This window comes from Podarcis gaigeae, assembly GCF_964106915.1.
Source record: "Podarcis gaigeae genome assembly, chromosome: 16".
Classification (NCBI taxonomy): domain Eukaryota; kingdom Metazoa; phylum Chordata; class Lepidosauria; order Squamata; family Lacertidae; genus Podarcis; species Podarcis gaigeae.
The window spans coordinates 6,008,373-6,025,982 of record NC_139693.1 but is presented as its reverse complement, the minus strand read 5'-3'; the positions used below and the strand labels follow the sequence as shown (position 1 = coordinate 6,025,982).

Sequence of the window (17,610 nt, the reverse complement as noted above, 5' to 3'; positions counted from 1 at the left end):
TACGATAAAAAATTGACCCTGAGGCACTCCAAAGAGCGACTTCAGCATTTCCCTAGTAAGCTATTTTATTCTAGAGGATGATCTGTGCCTACAAATCTGGGCGCAGAATCTGGCTACCAGCCAGGTCGTCTTGTGATCTTTGCCTAAGAGGAGAGAATGAAGTTTAGACTTGTCTGAAAGATCGGCGAGCCTCTTCAGCAAAGGATCAATGGTGTCTCTACGGATCTCAACATAAAAAGGACATCTAAAAAATATATGTTCGGGGCTTCCTATTTCCCCTAATGGGTAGGCGCAAGAAGTGTACGGGACTCTTCTATAGGAGCCTTCCAGAACTGGTGAGGGCAAAGCTGAGCTTCTAGCAAGAGTGAAAGCCCTTCTTGCGTTTCTGGATGTGAGGAAATAGAGATATGTTGCTGGAGCGGCTACGTATATCCTGTTTTCTATGATTTTATAATCAGGGACCCTTGTACAGTGCTGTTGTCTCTCTATGTCCATGATTCTTTGCCTAACCACGGATCTAGCTTATCCTATTATGTATTTATTTATTTATGACTGGAGAAACATTAGATGAAAACCAGCATATATGCTGCTCCCCATGCGGCTAAACATTTATGTGTGATATCTATGTCTGAGTGCTCTGTGGCCGGTTCACAGACAAGATATTGCTTTCCTTCAGCTCTGCCTTTCTTCCCCATCACAAAGATGCCATGCTGTTCTAGGTGTGGCTGCTCTCCCTGTTGCTGTGGTGGCTACTGCAAGCTGCTCCCCGCCCCCCGCTGTGGTTCTGGTTATTGTGGCTGCTCCAAATGCTGCTATCCCGAGCAATGCAAGTGCTGAAGAACCCCAAGGGAAGCTCTCAGTGCAAACAGGGAGCTGTCAGCCTGACAAATTACCCCACACCACCACCTCCACCATCAGAACTTGCTTACTTCTGACACTCATTAATTTCCCAAGTTCAGTGCCTTAAGCATTGCACCTGCCTCCTTTGATGAACAGTATATTCTTCTCACCTTCTCCTTAGTTCCCTTTGATGTGCTTGAGAAGGAGAAGTGCTTGCTGTGCATCTGAAAGGCTCATCATTTTGGAAGACGCAGCACTCTCTCTTCCCTTTCATGTGTTTGAGTACCTCTCTTGTTTACTAAAAGTATAGATGGCAGATATATATAAAAAATCCAAACCACAGTGCTCAGTCATGTTGTATTTCTCTGCTGTAAGATGGAGGTAGGTGATATAAATCAATGAATAATATTGTTTTCATGTGGAAAGTAACACCATCAAGCACTGGCCTCCAAAGGGCTATCAGGCTGGGAAAGGCCAATAGCCAAATCCTTGGCTAGTGACCTTTCATTGCGCATAAAATAATAAGAAAGTGCAGTGGTGCCCCGCAAGACGAATGCCTCGCAAGACGAAAAACCCGCTAGACGAAAGGGTCTTCCGTTTTTTGAGGCGCTTCGCAAGACGAATTTCCCTATGGGCTTGCTTCGCAAGAAGAAAGCCCATAGGGAAATCTCCGGGGACCTCTTTTAAATGCTGGTGGTGGGGAGCAAAGCCTTCCCCCCCCTCCGGCCTTCAGAAGAGGTCCAGGAAGGCCGGCGGGGGCCGAAAGGCTTTGCTCCCCACCGCCAGCATTTTAAAAGCGGTCCGGGATAGCAGGGAAGCGCTTCCCGCTATCCCGGATGGCTTTTGAAGGCAGGCGGGGGGGAGCAAAGCCTTTTGCCCCCCGCCCACCTTCAGAAGAGGTCCTGGACCTCTTCTGAAGGCTGGCGGGGGGCAAAAGTCTTTGCTCCCCCCTGCCTGCCATCCCGGGAGAGCGGAGAAACGCTGCGCTGCGTTTCTCCGCTGTCCCGGAGGGCTTTTGAAGGCAGGCGGCGGGGGGGGAGCAAAGACTTTCGCCCCCCCACCGGCCTTCAGAAGAGGTCCTGGACCTCTTCTGAACGCCGGTGGGGGGCAAAAGTCTTTGCTCCCCCCTGCCTGCCTTCCCGGGAGATCGGAGAAACACAGCGCTTTCTCCGCTTTCCCGGACGGCAGCGCTGCCGCCCACCAGCATTTTAAAAAACCCCGGGACAGCGGAGAAGTCCCGGGGTTTTTTAAAATGCTGGGGGTGGGAAGAAAAGCCCTTGTCCCCCCCCCAGCCTTCAGAAGAGGTCGGGGGACAGACTGTCCCCGGACCTGGACTGAAGGCGGTTTCCTTAGGAACGCATTGATTGATTTTCAATGCATTCCTATGGGAAACCGTGCTTCGCAAGACGAAAAACTCACAAGACGAAAAAACTTGCAGAACGAATTAATTTCGTCTTGTGAGGCACCACTGTGTTTTAGGTCAGTGGCAGAGCACATGATGTTCCAGGTTCATTCTCCAGAAACTCTGCTTGGATGATTCCATGATTGCATGGAAGACATCTTAGCAGGGATGAAGTCCCTCCATCTGATATCTTGGAGAGCTACTCTTGGAGAGCTGTGAGAGACTTCATGTGTTTTACTGCTTACCAAACATTCAGTTTCCTCAACTGAAGACTGTTAATTGAATTGAATTGGAGACTATGGTGTCATTAGAACATAAGGCTTTATTTACCCATATATACTACCTCAGGCCCTTCATGGATCACTGCCTTGTCGTGGTGAAGGGGCTTAAAAAACTCAGAGAAGCTATGAGTTATGCCGCGCAGGGCCACCCAAGACGGACAGGTAATAGCCGAGAGCTTAGACTAAATGTGATCCACTTGGAGAAGGAACTGGCAAACCACTCTAGTATTTTGCCAAGAAAACTCCATGGACATAAAAAAGGAGAAGCTTTGAGAAGAAAGTGAGAGTTTCCAAGGCATGCTGTGGTTCATGGGGGTCACAGGGAGTTGAACATGACTAAGACAACTAAACAGCAACTACTACTACCTCAGCATGGGATTGCGGGGCACACAGCATTAACACACCACAGGTCTTGTCTCTCTATCATCTTGATCCTTCTGGGATAGTTTATTCACCTTAGGTCCCCACTCAGCTCCCATTTATGTCCCCTAGAAGCTATCAGTGTGCGACAGCAGCCACACTCCATGAATGGTGAAGATTGGCCAGCTAAACCAGGTGAGTGTATCCAATGAGCCTTAAACCCTCAGTGAGTTTAGGGACTTCTCCTGTGTGCAAAAACAGGCTCTGCCACATTGAGTGGACAAGGTTAATAGTGGGCCCAATGGACAAGAAGGCAGTTTTTGTATGTCCTCTAGAGGGAAGTGTTAGGCAGATGGGGTTCTCCAACCTGAAAGGTAGCCCATCTAGGAGAAGATAAGCTACATAACCTGTGCAAGAGCACAGCTGCCCCAAACTGGATGGGCAGTTAAGCGGTATGTGTTATGTTTACAATGCATGTGCTCTGCCACTGGGCTACAGCCCTTACTCAATACTGTATGTGCAAATGGATATATGCAAAGGGAGAGAAACTGAAATTGACGTATCTTCCTATCTCTTGATCAGAATCTAGTCCACTGCACCGTAGCCTTGTTGTCATCAGTAATCTGCTAATCTGAGATGATTTCAAGGCTCTCTTGCCCCCCTAAGGCTTCTGATTGTGCTTTGGCAGGTGCATTTAGACCTGACTGTGGTGCCGTGTGTGCGACATATATGTGTGATTGGAGAGAAAGGTCCCTCGAGCTGAATTGGAACCCACAGTTCCAATGTGGTTCTCCACTCTGGAATGACAGAGAAAAATGTTGCTGTCACAATGAGTAATCAACTTCCTATGCATTACTTTAAAAAAACAAAAACGCACACCCAAAAAATCCAGGAGACCACCCCAGTTTCACAGACCTCTCTTTTTGCTCCATCTCTACAAATCATGAGGAAAACACTAAAAGCTTTTACAAGATTGGCTTTAAATCGTTATAAAAAGTACTTTTTTATATATCTCACACAGGGCAATAAAGCAAAAAAGGTAATAATCATAAAACAAAACCCTTAGGCTCTGACTCTCAGGGAGAAATGCACATGGCATCTGTTATCCTGAACATAATTGGGTTTTTAAAAAAATAACAATAAAACACTATAAATGTTTGTGTTTTACCATGTGTTTTGATGCTGTGAACTGCACTAGGATCTACAGATGAAGAGTGGTCTGCAAATTTAAATAATAAATAATAAAGCCCCCCCCCTTTGGGACAGGATGGAGAATTACAGTGCTACTACTGCACAATAACTTTAATAACATACATTCCGAAATGAAGGATATGAACACAATCAAGGATTACGCACCAGATGATGGTGTTGTGGAGGACAGCACATGAAGACCTCGACATTCTTGTGTCGTGCCTCATCACTTGGGAAAGGATGCACAGATCTCTATAAAAAGACCCGCAATCCAGGAGTCCTTCACTCACTCATTGGATCCAACATTCACAACAAACTCTGCTACTGAATAAGGTGAGCTCTGTTCCAGTGCTTATTCCTTCTGGGTCTGTCCTTGTTTGTAGGGGAGCGAAGGTCTCGAGGAGGTACTCTTGCAACTCTGGTTTTGCATTTGCACTGCCTTTCTGTTTATCTCCTTCTTGGTAAGAAATATTACCAAGAAATATTACCAAATATTACCATATTCTTGGTAAGAAATATTACCAAATATTACCAATATTGTCTTACACAGGGATACCTGAGGAGATGTGGCTGGAGGAAAGCCTAATTGTATAGATGCAAATTCTGATCTCTCTTGAATGCAAAGGATCTAATGTCTCAAGAAGGTCGTTTTATCCAAAATGTGCATTTATTCACACAACTTGAGCTTGCCTTAAGGCTTGGATTTTTTCAGTTCTTAGGACTGGAAAAAATGCTGAATATTGTCTTGGGAAGAATCTAAAGTAGTCCATTTTTTCCTCCCTGACCAAGCATGCCATTTGATGCATTATAGGACTTTATGGGCTCAGAGACAATCCTCTCATATACACTATGCTGAGATCTAATGAAGTGCCAAAAGAGGCTCTGAGGAGTTTTCTTTAAGCATTACATTACTTGATTCCATATGTAGTGAAGATACACCTGAGATCAGTCTAAAGTGATAATACTGGAATATTACGCACCCTTTAAACACTTACGTTCACGAGAGAACCAGCATGGTCTGTGGCTCTCAGCAGACAGTAGAGTTCACAAAAGACCTGTTGTTAGCGTTGCTGAAATGGCTCTGGGCAGCCAGCCTGAGCAGAGATTGACGCCCAGCACTCTGGATTGTCATGGGCAATCAAGTAAAAGGGCAGAGGTGCATAGGGCAATTTCACAGCTAAGCAGAATTGCAATATGAGCAAACAAAATGCACTTGTAGGCTCACCGGGAATGAAAACATGTCAACGGCAAGTCTCTGCTGGTCTTCCTAAAGCAGGGCATGCATCTCATGTGCTTTTTAATACGCCTGAGGATGTTGCGGTTGGTTAAATGGGAAACCCCTTGATTTCTTTCAGCTCCGCCTTCCCTCTTCGTTGCCAAGATGTCGTGCTCCTCCAATTGCTGCTGCTGTCCTTGCTGCTGCAAGTGCTGCAGCTGCCCATGCTGTTGCTGCTGCCCATGCTGCTGTTGCCCCTCCTGCTGTGGTTCTGGTTCCAGTGGTTCCAGTGGCTCCTGCGGTTCCAGCGGCTCTTGCGGCAGCTCTCGTGGCTCTTGTGGGTCTTGCGGTTCTTGCCGTTCTCAGGACTCTGGTGTTTCTGGTTCCAGTTGCTGCTATCCCAAGCAATGCTGGTGCTGAGGAACCTCTGAAGTGTTGAGCGCTGCTGTCAGGACTGCCGCTAGGTCCCAGCTCACAGAGGACCAACGCCCAGTGGATGTTATATACAAAAGTCTTTATTGAAGTTTAGTTTCCATTTCCAAGCTCTGGGCGCGCAGACCCACGTCTCGACGCTAGACCGGCTAAGTCCCCTCTGACTCACTGCTCCACCCACACCAGTTTAAGATTCTAGCCCGGCTCCACCTCTTGCGCTGCTCTTTCCTGCACTGGGTCCTTCTGCCCTCTGGGGTTCCCTCCTTCCTGGACTCCTCTGACGCTGAGCCTCCTGAGTCTTGCCCCTTCCTCCGGCGGGCTTTAGGACCTGGCTCCCTTCCCGGGCTCCCCGCTGTGCCGCGCTCCTGTACATTTGAACTTGGCGCGCGCGCCCAGCCGGTGACTTTCCTTCTGACCGTTTCCCCGCTTCCTGATGTGGGTGTTGCCAAACCTGACTCCTCTCCTCCCTCTGGTGGTGAGGACACTGGTCCCGACTCCTGGGATTCCCCCTCCCCACTGCGCTCTGGTGGAGATGCTGGTCCTGATCTCCAGCTGCTGCTCAGGGACTCCCCGCTGGCCCCTTCCTCCTGGGGCTTCCCCCCTGGACCCCCCTTCGCTCTGGCCACCGGCGCTCCCTTCTGTGAGTCCTCCGATTCGCTAGAGAGGCTTGTGGAATAACACTGGCCACTGTCACTGCCTGCGCCCCCCTCGTACTCCTCCTCCTCACTCTCCATTTGCTCCCCCTCCTGTGTCTCTCCTTCTGAACCCCTGACAGCTGCTATCTCCTTGGTGATGGCCTTCAATTCACCCATCTTTGTGCCTTACGTTCGCACCTGCCTCCACTGATCAGCCCTGGTTTATTCTCACATCCTCTTTATTTCACTCCGTCGTCCTTCCAGGAGGCATGCCTGTTGTGTAATCTTTCTCATATTTGGTGGATGGGATGATCTCCTTTTTTCCTTTCCTCTCTCCGAATAGGCGTGGATATAAAATCTAAATGTATACATGGAAGCTAATAAAAAAATCTAAAGCATATACATCGTCTTCTTGCTTTCTTTCACCTCAATATGCGGGAGATTTCAGTAGCCCCATCAGTTAAAGCAGAAGTTTGGAACCATGGCAGCTTCCTTCTCTTCTGGGCAAAATTCCTGAGGTCCTGTGTCAGTAGTGGGCACTTAATTCAATTCAGTGGAATGCTCTCCTCAGGGAAGCTCACCTGGTGCCTTCATTACATATCTATAGACACCAGAGGGGGTGGAAATCTTCTTCTCTCAGGCCTTTGGCTAATTAAACAATATATGGTCTTTTAAACTGTAGAAGAGGTTGGTTGGTTGGTTGGTTGGTTGGTTGGTTGGTTGGTTAGTTTTTTTGGATACCATGTTGCATATCCTTGTGTTTTTTCTATTGTAAATCACTCCATGATCCTCAGATTGAAGGGTGGTACTGTATAGAAATAATAAGAGAAAGAGAAAGAGAAAGAGCAGCAGCAGCAGCAGCAGCAACAACAACAACCCTAAATATATCCACACACCCTTTCTCTATCCTCCACTGAGGTATGATCAGCATTCAAGAAAACATCCCACCCATGCAAAAACAGCAATTGTGGGTTGAAAGGGGTGTCTCTTGTGGGAAGAGGCTGTTTGGGTGGAGGAATTGTGAGGAGAGACTCCTGGTGCCCAATCAGAGTCCTAGATCAGCCTTTCCCAACCAGTGGGTCCCCAGATGTTGTTGAACTACAACTCCCATCACCCCAGCTAGCAAGGCCAGAGCTCAGGGATGATAGGAGTTGTAGTCCAACAGCATCTGGGGACCAACAGGTTGAGAATTGCTGACCTAGATGGTCTGACATTATCCAGCTAGGTTCACCAGTACTAACAGATCTCAAGCCCTGACATCTCCAGCTTGAAGGACATGTACCCTGCTTGAGTCATTTGTGAAATACCACTTACCTCCATCTGTGCATATTGGGGAAAGGACAAAGCTCCGTGGGTGAGTACATCCATGGCACACAATAGGCTAGCATGTAGGTATGGACTGCATGCAAAGCAAGCATGTGTTGGCTGTACACACTGAGCTATAGCAGCTCCCTTCCATTCGCCCCACATTAAGGGAAGAAATAAGCCAAGTCTATGGGTCACTATTTTATTGGTCATCATGCAGGCAGTTACATTCTACAACAGCAGAAGAATTAGAAGCGAAGCAGAGAGAGTAAATAGAGAGTCACACACATTGAGATGGTCAAGATGGCATTATTTGAAATGCCTTGTTAGAGATGGGTCATGAGAGAACATGCAAGTGAATCAAACAGAGAAGATGAGAGGAAGACAGAAGTTAGGATGCAATAAGGAAGTTATAGAAAGAGAATTTAAGAATTCAGCACATTGAGTGCAAGGTGTCAACCAGTAGCCCTTGAACCCGGAGCTCATGTGTGGCAAGATGATTCCTTGGACCACCAGTTGTAGACTCTTGTTTGCATGGAAGTCTTCTATTGGGGTTATTCAACACTTGCACTGCTTAGGATAGCAACCACAGCAGGAAGAGCCGCAACAACCGGAACTGCAACAGGGGGAACAGCAGCACTGCTTGCAACAGCAGGGGGAGCAGCAACACTGCTTGCAACAGCCTCAACCACAGCAGGGGGAACAGCAACACTGCTTGCAGCAGCCACAACCGCAGCAGGGGGAACAGCAACACTGCTTGCAACAACAGGGGGAGCAGCCACACTTGGAACAGCACGACATCTTTGAGGTGGAAAGCTGTGTTGGAGCTTCAGGAAATTAAGGGATTCACTGTTAACTGAGCACTGCATATTCAGACCTCTTAAATACGCCTTACGTTCTGCACTAAGGGAACCCATGTAGATAATGTTTCTCCATTTGGTGAACCTACATATGCGTTTCCACTACATTACGTGCATGTGACCTGTCTGGACTAGACTCTGGATTCCTGTTTCATTATAAAATATTGGAACACTTCTCATTTTGCTGGGCTATCTGACCAAGACCTGAGTTCCCCTGCCATCTGTTTTACTGACTAACAGAAGAGAATGCTTCCCAGCTTTTTAAAACCTTTAACTTTCTCTCTCTCTCTCTCTCATTAAGTTTTCTGCTTTACAATTTAAAATACTCATTTTACATCCTTAAGATATCAATGACTTCCATTCTTCTCTTTTCATGGTTCATTTTGCATATCATAAATCCCTGCACATTTTACAAAAACTGTACCATTCAGTATTCCATTATTGCATCCATCATAACTTATTTACACTGTTGAATTTCTCTTAATGGTGCCAACATTTTCAGCTGTACGCAATTATTTCCCATATATTCAATAAACATTTTCCAACCTTCTTTAAACGTATGTTCTTCTTGTTCTCTTATTCTATATGTTAAGTCTGCAAGTTCTGCATATTATCTTCTTGGGATCTCACTCTTTCCATTTTGGGGCTAACAAAACACCAGTCACAGTAGTAGCATATGTAAATAACCCTTTTTGACACCTGGGAATTTCAGTCTGAATTATCCCCAACAGAAAGGACTCTGGTTTGGGGAGGGGGGGAGTACTTTTAAACTTTTTTTTCCAATTCATTATGGATCATTTCCCAATACTCTTTTACCCTTTTACAAGTCCACCATAAAATCTTTAACTTTGGACCATCACAGTTCCTCTGAGCGAGAATATGCCAGGCAAGGTGCTCAGACCTTAAACTCTGAAAGAATCCAGGCCAATTTGGGGTGCTGCTAGCTGAGTTACCTGCTCAAGACATTAGCTCCTTTGCAACTGAGAACACAGTAAGTGCAAACAAACATTAGAAGTGAACTTACCTTGTTCGGTGGTATTGGATGCAGTGAGTGAGTGAAGAGTTTCAGGGTGGTGGACCTTTTATATATCTGTGGGTGCCATTCCACAAGCAATGAGGCACTGCTCAAAAATGGCAAAGTTTTCATTAACCCGTGACGCTGACCTCTGCCACGCACCAAACATCCTGCATGTGATCCCTGACCTTCTTCGTAACCTTCATTTTGAAAAGGGATATGATTAAAACTATGTTTTGGAAACACTGTAATTCCCGGCCATTATTAAAGGGGCACTTATGGGATTGCTTTATAAACAATTAGGCTGAGTTGAATGGGATTATCTTGTTTTGATCCCAGGCCTTTTATTACTGGGGGGAGGGACCTCCTGTAGCCACGTAGTGCTCCTGCCCCACAACGAAGCCAAGCGGGGTCACGCAGTACCACACAGGGGGGAGCCCTGTTGGCATACAACCAAGGAAGTGGGGGCAATTGGCAGGCCCCCAGATGGCTCTATCCCACCAGCCGGTGTACTGGACGAACTCCAGTCCTTAGTGCAGCATGAATCAGCGACCCGAACTTCAAAAGCTAGGGCATGCTCTAATCAGCAGAGATAATGCTATGCAACAGAAGTCGCAGGAGAGGCTGCTTGAGCATATTTACAAGCAGTTTATTCAGCATACATCAGGACATAAGGAAAACATGTCTGATCCCTTTCGTGTCCAAAAGCAAGACAGCAAAAGCTATACACAAAACAGAAGTTCCCAGCAAGCTGTGCTGGAGTGTAAACAGGCATGTGACATGCAACAATCCACACGTCTGTTCTTAAGGTGGAACGGAATATCCCAACATGCCCGGCTAGGCAGCATAGTACTTGGCGGACATGAACCAGGCACCCCACGCTGGTGCCCCCATTATGACATGGCCCCGTGTTCCTCTCCTCAAGTGTTGGTTCTTCTGATGCCAGGAGACAAGCGCTGGGCCACACAGCAATGGGGGTTCTTGCTGGGGCCATGTGCTTCAAACCCTCTTCAAAAATCTGCACCTGAGGCCACGGCCCCTGACATCCTATGGCCTTCTCACATTTCCCCAGGCTCAACATACTTGACATTTGTTTAGGGACAGAACAAGCCAAACCGTATAGAAATATATTTGTGTATTCGACTACAGCGGCAAGAATGTTTTTTGTTTTTGTTTTTTGTTTTGCCCCAAAATGGAAAGAAGAAATCCTGGTGAAAGAAGAATGGATACAAAAAACTTATGGAATAGGCGGAAATGGTGAAACTTACCAGAAAAAAAGAAAAGAAATCAGGATAGCAAACTTTTTATACAAGAATGGAAACGGCTTATTAAATATTGACAAACAAATTGTAGCAGATAAAAACATTGGCAGGATTATTGTAATAACCTGCCGTTTTATAAGAGTATACTATAAGAGTATAAGACTGCCTCCTCTTTCTTTTGTAGGTGTTTTAAAGGCCATTCTGGCCTAGTGGCTTTGAGAGGGGTCCTACCATGTGGGGATGCTGTCAGAGATCCTAGAATGGAGATTCAACAAAGTGAACACATACTCCAGTTCTATCATACTTTATGATGTAATAATAATAATAATAATAATAATAATAATAATTTTTATATGCCGCCCCTCTGGCTGGGTTTCCCCAACCACTCTGGGCGGCTGCCCAAAGAATATTAAAAACCCGATAAAACATCAAACATTAAACACTTCCCTAAACAGGGCTGCCTTCAGATGTCTTCTAAAAGTCTGGTAGTTGTTGTTCTCTTTGACATCTGGTGGGAGGGCGTTCCACAGGGCGGGTGCCACGACTGAGAAGGCCCTCTGCCTGGATCCCTGTAACCTCACTTCTCACAGGGAGGGAACCGCCAGAAGGCCCTCGGAGCTGGACCTCAGTGGCAGAATGATGGGGGTGGAGACGCTCCTTCAGGTATACTGGGCCGAGGCTGTTTAGGGATTTAAAGGTCAGCAGCAACACTTTGAATTGTGCTTGGAAACGTACTGGGAGCCAATGTTGGTCTTTCAGGACTGGTGTTATGTGGTCTTGGCAGCCACTTCCATCAGTCTAGCTGCCACATTCTGGATTAGAGTTCACCTTCAAATGTAGCCCCATGTAGAACACATTGCACCACTTTGGTGAGATAGTCCACAGGCAGATAGGGTCTCAGCATGTAAAATACTGTTACATGTGTTATGGGAGGGAGGGAGGGAGGGAGGGAGGGAGGGAGGGAGGAAGGAAGGAAGGAAGGAAGGAAGGAAGGAAGGAAGGAAGGAAGGAAGGAAGGAAGATTTCCATGCTTCCAAGTCCACAGTCGGAAAACTAAAATCCTTAGGCATTATATCACAGGAATAAATTCATATGATGATTCATCTCAACATCATTGGATTTGGAAGCAATCGCATAAGTGCCCTATTTGGACAGGGTAAGAATTACAGTGTTACTACTAGAAAATATATCACATGCATTTTAAAATGAAGGATTTGAACACAGTCAAGCATTAGGCACAGGATAATGGTGTGGTAGAAGTCAACCACTGAGGATTAATGAAGACCTCATCATTCTTGAGTAGTGCCTCATTTTGCAGGGTGAAGGGTGTGGCCAGCTGTATAAAAAGGCCCACCATCCAGAAGTTCTTTACTCACTCATTGGATCCAATACCCACACACCAACTCCTACTTCTGAACATGTAAGTTCTGTCCCAGTTACGTATCTGTTCTTTTTTTCTTGATTGCAGGAGAACAGAGCTCACACTTTTGATTTTATTTTTGCTGACAAATCTGAGGGCAGTGTCAAAATATATTCTACTCAGAGTAGACGAGTTGCAATTAATGGTCATGATTTAGGTCCATTGATTTCAATGGGTCTGCTCTAAGCATAATCCTAAATTCAGTTTTTAAGGTTTCCAGTTTGCTTTGTAAATTGCTTGTGAAAATTCTTCTGCAGCATTCTTTTCTTAATTTACATGCAATTTTGCCTAATTACTCTTTTTTGCCTATTATTTCCATTAATATGTGCATTTTTATGTACAATTTAAGGCAACATATATGATTTTGATATGCATTACTTGGTTAGAGAACTATAGTGTAAAATTTGGAGAAGTGCAAATTCCATACAGCAGCTCCATGTCAGTTTGCCTACCGCTTTGAGAAGTATGGATCAGTTTAAGTTGCAGTAGGAACTGGATCAAACTTTTCTCTCTTCCTTGATGCCTTTATGGTCCTAAGGAGGTTCATATAAGATTATTTAACTAGTTAACTATAGCATGCCCTGCTTTACTATGAGAGCATCCAGGATGATCCCAAGAGCTGTCTTCTCATCTCCCATCTTATCTTAGGTCGCATAATGGGATGGGATAGTCTCAGGGGAACATGCAATTATTTAACTCTGTCCTCAGGCAATCTTCTTAGTTTGAAAGCCACTGAGTTGCCTAAGGAGACCCAGAGACTGTGTATCTAACACGACCGATGCATACAACTTACTTTAATAATAATTCACCCTTTATATAGGCGGGTGCATTAGAGAAACATCCTTGCCTGTGACTCCTGGTTGAGGAATTGGGGACAAAACATGTCTGTGAGGTTGTCCAATTTGCACAGTGTCCCTGGACATCCAAGCTAAGCCAAATTCAAGCCACGGTATGCTAAATTACCTGGTGTGAATCAAATTGTAGGATGGAGATTTATAGCCAATGCAATGTCATGCAGAAACCTTTGGGCACAAGAGCAGCTCAAAATGTCCATACAGAGCAGCCGAGTGGAGAAACATTATGACCAGAATCAAGTCTGGTCTGGTCTGCAGAGCACGTTTAGTAAGTGTCATTAATGTGTCTGAGGACATTAAGGTTGGTTAATGGGAAGTCCCTTTGATTTCTTTCAGCTTCGTCTTCCCTCCCCATTGCTAAGATGTCGTGCTGCTCCAATTGCTGCTCTCCCTGCTGCCCTCCTTGCTGTTGCTGTTCCCCCTGCTGCTGCAGATCTTGCGGTTGTGGTTCTGGTTGCTGTGGCTCCTGCGGCTGTGGCTGCGGTGGCTGTGGCTCTTGCAGCTGTGGTTGTGGTGGCTGTGGCTCCTGCGGCTGTGGTTGTGGTGGCTGTGGCTCTTGCAGCTGCGGTTCCGGATGCTGTGGTCCTTGTTGTGGCTGTGGTTCCGGTTGCTGTGGCTCCTGCGGCTGTGGTTCCAGTTGCTGCTATCCTAAGCAAGGCTGCTGCTGAAGATGTTCAGTGAAGTGTTGAGAGCTGCTACTCCATCAATGCTGGCTGACTCCTGAGATTCATCAGTGCCTGTCTCTTAAATTTGCACCTGCCTCCTTGTTCACCCCTGCATTTTCCTCATCTGTTTGCTTTCTTAGCAATCATACAAGGCTCCCCAATAAGACGGGCATGAACGTTGACCTGTCAAATCTACCCATATGGCAAGAAATGAGATATCTCGTATCTGTTGCATGGTCTTTCTCATCTTGGTGGATTAGGTCTCTCTCTTTCCTTTCATCTGTTGAAATACCTCCTCTGTAGTCACGAAATCCAACTGCATGTATAGCAGTTAATAAAACCTCCCAAAATATCATGCATGGTCTTCTTGTATTCCTTTCCTCTAAAATGCAGAAACTGATTTATAGCACCCTTGCTGCTGGTGCTCCCGGGGGGCGGAGAGCAGGCGGGGGCAGGGCTGGCGCACATCCCAGTGGCATGGTGCGCCACCCACAGGGGCATGGTGGGTGTCCTTGGGTTGTGGCACACTGCCTGGGGGTGGGACACGCCGCCTGTGGGGGCATGGCACTCAGCACAGGCAGGGGGCAGCTCCAATGGCACCTCACCAGGATCGCGCTGCCGGAGGTGGTGCACTACCCACACACTCCTCTTCCTCCGCCACTGCTGTGGGTTTTCCTGCTGTGGTTCCAAATGCTATCCTAAGCAATGCAAGTGCTAAAGAACCCTAAGGGAAGCTTTGAAGGCAAACAGGGGGTCTACAGGGTTCAAGGAATAATCCCACCACTGTCGGCACTGGGATGCTGCTTGATTCCTTGCACTCACAACGCTGACCTCAATACCTCAAGCTGTCTTCAGAGGCAAGAAACACCACACCACATCACCATTGATGTTGGCTGGCTCCTCACACCTATCAGTTTGCCAAATGCCTTTGGCATGGCACCTGCCTCCTTTGTTCATCGCTACATCCACCTCCTTTTGCTCCTCTTTGATGTACTTGAAGGATGTATGACTGCCATCAACCTGAAACGTCGTTCTCATTATCATCTTGGTGAATGATACAATTTATTTTCCCGGCCAGTACTTTGAATACCACCTCTGTGGACACAGAATCTCACTGTAACCATGGCAAATAAAAAAAAAACCCACCCCAGGGTGTTCTTTTTGTTGCATTTCTTGGGTTTAAAGTTGGGTTGGGTGTGAAATGCTTAAGTTAAATGAGTATAGCATTTCTTTTGTAGTTTCAAACACTGGTTCACTCAGTAATAATCTCTAAATGAATGACTTCAAGAAGCTTGTTTAGACAGGGAGTAAGTTCCTGCCTCTGTTTTTGATCTGGGAGAATGGCTTTTATTCAAAGTTGACCATTCTGGTCTTAATGGACCCATAGTTTGAAACCATCCTGCTTACATTCTACCTTGACTGTCAGAGCTATTAAACCTCTGAAGTTAAGTTGTTGGGAATCACAGGTGGGCAAGGTATTTCTCAAAGGCATCTACTTGGCCACTGATGATAGAAAATCACCCACAGTCTTTTCTGCTAGGGCAGTGAATGTTCTTATGCCCTGGGTGCACACAGTCCAACCTTCAATCCTTGGTGTCTCCAGTTAAAGCCAGGTTGGCTAGCCTGTTGTTGGACTACAACTCCCATCAGTCCTAGCAACTAGAATGGCCTGTGGTCAGGGAAGATGGGAGCTGTAGTCTAACAACACCTGGAGGAACACAGGCTAGCCACTCCTGAGTTAAAGGGTCATAAACAGAAGGAGGGACTTCTTCCCTGCTAAAACAGGCTTTTTGAAGATTAATGATGCTAAGGACAAAATGGGGTTTGGCTTTTACAGCCCAACTCTCTCTAGATTCACTGTCAATAAGAGAAGATAGAGTGGAGGCAGGAACCAATTGAAAGCAAGGAATATCTTCATTTTTTGGTTCAACAGAGCTCTCCTCCCACTTGCAAGGAGGTGAGGACCCAGAACAACGTGTGTAGTCATTGTTTTGTTTTGTTTTTTTGAACATCTTTTTTATTATTGATACAGCAAGAAAAGAAAAAGAGAGAGAGAAAACACAGATACAGAATTATACACAGGAATAACAATAAACACAAATTTTTCATAGCAAACAATAAAACATAAGTTGGTCTTAACACTATAGACCCGACCTCCTATCTATTCCTGGCCAATGCCTCCCCTCAAAATCCCTTTAATGGGGAACCCTGGGATCACCGCTGAAAGGGGGTGTGCTTCACACACACACACACACACACACACACACACACCTATTTAGGAAGATAGACTAAAGGATTCTGCCCATGGCCTGAAAACCTCCAGAGTTGTGACTTTTGCTACGGGAAAGGCAAAACCTGCCAATGCAGGGAAATTCCTTTCCAGCCCTTCAACAGCGACCCTGACGTAGCAGCGCCCACGTACCTGTGGAGAAGAGGTTAACCTGCAAAAGAAGGTTTGCTGAGGGAGGGCAGGGTGGGGAAAGCTCTGGAGCCAAGTGACCCTTCGCAGGTAAGATTCACCTTCTGTTGTGTGGGCAGGGTGGTCCCTCCCCTTACCTGGCCGCTTCCCTAGCAACGCCTCCCCAGGCGGGATTGGGCAATTGGCTGAGGTAGGCGGAGACCTCCAGGTATCCAGCCTGAGGAGGGTGAAGCCAGCCTGAACTACCAGGAGCCTCACTGGGATCCGGGGGGGCTGCGCACAACCACCACCATTTTATATGGGAAGCGATCATTAAAATGGCATGTCATTCATTTCCTTAACAGTGAGATGCAGGAAAACAGGCATGGCTAATGAAATGTATAATTTCTTGCTTGTGGAGAACGAGTTTCACCGTAGTGGGGTCTGATGTCTCTGGGCTCTTCTCCAGTTTTTCCAAAGTGAAGCCTACTTTTATTGGAAGGAACTGACTTCCAATCCCATGGAGTTTTCTCTGGATGGTGCAGCGCATGTGGGTGATCTCATGCTTCTTCTGATAGGAAATACTCCGCGGAGGGTGGGATACAAAAGTGGGGGGTGAGTAGGGTCAATTGGGAGGGGGAGTGAAAAATGATACCATTTTCATCTGATGAACGTTGGAGGGTATGCCACCATCTTATTACGAATATTTTAATATCTCCTTGTTCTGCATCCTCTGGAATTGATCTAAATTTTAAATTCCCAATTCTCCTGATCAACCACATGGCCAGGTAGCTTTTTATAATATCACAGAAGGGTTTGGATTTTTTTTTTTTTAATTAGCTTTTCACACTCAGTTCCATAGCTTCATTTGCAGTTATTTCTATTGCTTGTGTCTTCTGGGTTATTTTTTTAAAAAAATGATCTTTAATAGTGTCAAAGCCTTTTTGCCATTCTGGAAGTAAGCAGGCAAGAAGATTTTGTACTTTGACATTAACTGCTTGCATCTTCACTGTTTCAGGAGCTATATTTCCTAGTCCAGATTTTCCTCTCTGGTTGGCCATTTTGTCCCGATTCTGTTCTTTGTGTGTGTGTGTGTGTGTGTATGTGTGTATATATATATATATATATATATATATATATAATTATAGCAAGCCCAAAAGAGAGGACTCACACTTCTGGAGAGCGTTGTTTTCTGCTTTCATTTGCAAAATCAAATATATATTTAGAAAAATTTAAAGTTCAGGTTAATCTGTTGACATCGGTTGCAAAGAATTGGTGGAGTCAGAGCTGTTCCTTTGAGCTGCTCAGTGCACACATGCCCCTAGCAGATATTTTCACCTAAGTTTGATTTCACCTGAGTTGGTGACGCTCATTTGACAACAGTAAGAAACTGCTCTTTCATTGTCATTGCCCCAGGTCTGTGGAACATTCAGCAGGTGCTTTCTGTGTCAACTTTTAAATGCTTCCTGAAAAT

The 17,610-nt window shown here is 45.9% G+C and overlaps 2 long non-coding RNA genes across 2 annotated transcripts in view; both read right to left on the bottom strand.

The window, feature by feature from the left end:
• Positions 1–7,850: 7,850 nt before the first annotated feature.
• On the bottom strand, positions 7,851–8,615 carry LOC310833596. Its single transcript, XR_014558830.1, has 2 exons — positions 8,388–8,615; positions 7,851–8,345 (listed from the first exon to the last, which is right to left on the bottom strand). It is a non-coding gene; the product is annotated as an uncharacterized lncRNA (long non-coding RNA).
• An 8,342-nt stretch (positions 8,616–16,957) lies between these two features.
• LOC310833508 overlaps positions 16,958–17,610 on the bottom strand; it is a 121,790-nt gene continuing 121,137 nt past the window's right edge. Inside the window, exon 3 of the long non-coding RNA XR_014558726.1 lies at positions 16,958–16,976. This is a non-coding gene — a long non-coding RNA (uncharacterized lncRNA). The remainder of the gene's footprint in view (positions 16,977–17,610) is intronic.